Source organism: Austrofundulus limnaeus, unplaced genomic scaffold (assembly GCF_001266775.1).
Source record: "Austrofundulus limnaeus strain Quisiro unplaced genomic scaffold, Austrofundulus_limnaeus-1.0 Scaffold5, whole genome shotgun sequence".
In the NCBI taxonomy this organism is placed as follows: domain Eukaryota; kingdom Metazoa; phylum Chordata; class Actinopteri; order Cyprinodontiformes; family Rivulidae; genus Austrofundulus; species Austrofundulus limnaeus.
The window spans coordinates 4,004,475-4,007,873 of NW_013952407.1; positions in this window are offsets into that span (position 1 = coordinate 4,004,475).

Sequence of the window (3,399 nt, forward strand, 5' to 3'; positions counted from 1 at the left end):
GTACTTGCCCCATCTCTCCATCAGTTTGGGGTTGAAAAACATTGCTCACCCCTGTGTAAGTGCTTTGTATGGGCCAGAACTGGTCCAGACAAATTTTGCTGTGTTCCTGTCCAGAACAGAATCAGACCTGTCTTTAATGCATCCCCCCCCCCACCCCCCCGAGGGTCTGAAGATCATGAACATCCGTTATGAACTTTAAACCTTTGAGCTCAGAGATTTATCCTGATTTTTGAGATCTTTTCACATTATTATTTGCAGATAATAAGATGCACAAAGGTTTTCTGTTTTTCCACWGAGAAACATTACTCTGAAATTGTTCCACTGTTTTTAGACAGTTTTTTTGCAGGCTGGTGAACCTCTGCCCATTTCTACTTCTGAGAGATTCAGCCTCTAAATTTTTCTATTTGAACCCGGTTCTCTCACTGACCTGTTGCCAATTAACTTAATTAGATGCAATGTTTTTCCTCCAGCTGTTTCTTATTGGTACCCCTTAAATTTACTGTTATTTGCTGCCCCATCTTAATTTTTTTGAGATGTCTCTTTTCTTGCATTGGTTTAAACAAACAGAATAATGTTGAAAAAAATCCTTACCCTAATGTAAAAGTTATATTTAATCTGTGAAACACATTGGTAGCAGTGTTCATCCAAGTGAGGGCAGGCGAGATAAAGTGGGTCATGTAGAAAGACAACACCAYGAAGGCCAGTGTTGGTTCAGCACAGAAGGGTTGAAGAAGACAAAAGATCTCTGTGTTTAAAATGGTAAAGTCACAGCTGACCTATTTGTTCAAATACTGCCGAAGTTTGTGAAGTGAGCTGTTCGTATGTGGAAACAAACCAACATCCCAGAGTTTGTTCTGGGGGAAAAGGCTCCACACTCCTCCAAGCAAATGTTCTCTTACTGGAAACGTTTATTTTCAGTTCCTGCTGAAGTGTGTAAAACCAGATATAAAAACAAAGGTGAACACAGATGTGGAAGATTAAAACCCTTTTTGTTTCTTCTGCAAATAAATTATTAAGCATTTCATTTGTCGGCTTGTGGTCTTGTTGTTTGTGTGAAATACACTCGTGAAAAATCTGATGATTTACACACTAAACGGCGTGCGATCTGAGGCCCAGCTGCTGTGTTGGTGTTTGTTGTTCGGTTTATGTTTGTGTCTGCAGAGTCTGAGCAGAACCACAGAACTTAATGTGAACCACTGCGTTGGGTTACGGCAGAACACAAAGGGAGCTCTGTTCTCTGCTGAGGTGCCACAGCTGGGACCCCTGGGCACGCTCCGTGCCCAGTTTCCCTGCACTTATACCCTGAAGAGGCGTCACTAAAAACCTCTTCTTACTCATTTTGTCAAACAGAATAATTAAACCTGATGCTGACTCCAGGTGAACACATAAATACTGTTGTACATCAAGAACAATCGTTTCTCCTTTAGCATGGAAAAAAAATGTTTTACAGCCAGTGTGCATAAATAGAGCAAATACGATGAAATATTTATTTACTCTTTGTTTCCAAAGAGCCAAACCTTGTAGCGTTTAAGGAGGTCTTGAGTGTTTCTTTGGACTTTTGCTGCTTTCTTTCAAATTATATGTCCAGTACATAACCAATGTTAGAATATATTTTTATCCACCATACACTGAGTTAATGATGAATGATTATTCAGACACATAAAAGCAAAGGTGATTAGTAATGAAGTACATTTACATTGTTACGGTACTCGAGCAATTATTTTGAGGATCTGTAATTTTACCAAGTATTTTTTAAAATCGTAATTTTTACTTTTATTTTGTTACATTTAAAACACAACATGATACTTTTACTTCTTTACTTTAAAATTTAACACCTCATTACACACAACACGTTTAAATATGACCAGAACTTTATCATAAAAGGAGTACTCAACTACTTTACTTTACTACTTTAGTGGGACCAGTTTATTAAGTTCAACACTTCATGTGTTTCAAAGTATTTTTACTTTCCTGATTATTGTGAGAAATTTTATGACTTTTACTTAAGTACATTTTGTACTCGAGAAATCCAGCCATTTGGCTCTTTATACACCTTTGTAAAAAAAAAAAAAAGGCTCCTAAACTCAGGGTTGCTTCGAAATAATTGAACAAAAAATTAAATCACAATCTGTTTGCATTCCTTTAACTGAATCTCATCTTCTGAAATACATAAATATTTTAGCACTAGCAATTCAAGTAAGTCTGGCTCCTTGGGGGAAAAAAAATAAAGATTCAAATCAACGTTTCATAATTCAAACACTTCTTACTGGATATGAAAGTTAATAAAAGTGTTGTGGTTGTGATTTTTGACACGATATTCAAACTGAAAAAGAGGCATGTTTCGTGCAGCTTGCACTCAGAAAGCGAAGCAGAGAGCAGGATGATCTCACTGTTCGAGCAGGAGGAGCAGCAGGCTCTCTGGTCCGCTTTCAAGGATGTGAGCCAAGGCCCTTCTGTCAGCTGGCTCAGCCCAGCAGCCATGACAGGAAGTCAGCCTTCAAACACGGTGGTCCCACTCCTACAAAAAACATGTACACCCACCACGCTCGCAGCTTATCCCTGCGAGGAATTTATCGAGATGACAGCTCTGATTTACATCCCTGAGCTCAGRCAGAGCCAGCAGTCAGCACTTTCCCTCCGAAGCATCACCTCCATCAGGAAACTGAACTGGGATCAGCCCTCCTCGAAGGGCGAGATGAGTGCTTGTCATGCTGAAATCTGCATGAAGATAATTCTGTTCAGATGTGTGAGATCCTGAGATTTACTGCTTATAAACAACCCTCCAGATTCAGACCGGCACTTTGACAACACTTGTGGGATTCATTAAGTTCAGTCGCAGCAGCACAAGTAGCAGGTTCCAGAAAGCCTCTTCACCCRCAAATATTTGATAAAAACTATGAAGGGTTCACATTTTTATAAAAGATTTAGGTTCTTTTATCATTTACTTTTACACACTGTGTCAAACCATAAAGGCCTAGCGTTCCTTGAAATAATGCAGGAGTGTCCAATTCTTGTCTTTCAGGGCTGCTACCCTGCATGTTTTACTTGTTTCCCTGCTCCAACACACCTGAGTCAGCAACTAAATCACCTCTTCATGTTCTGCAGAAGCCTGTCAATCATCCGTTCATTCAAATCAAGAGATGGAGCAGAGAAACCTCTGAAACATGCAGGATAGTGGCCCTGGAGGAGCTGGTACACCCCTGATGTATGATCTCATATTGTCAGAGGCCCTCAGAGAATGTGTTGAGCACAGTGTGATACTTGAGTAAAAGTACAAGTATCTTACCAAAAAATTACTTTGGTAAAAGTTAAAGTACTCTTTAGGAAAATTACTTGAGTAAAAGTCTTAAGGTATCTGATATTTTTTGTACTTAAGTATTAAAAGTAAAAGCATTGATT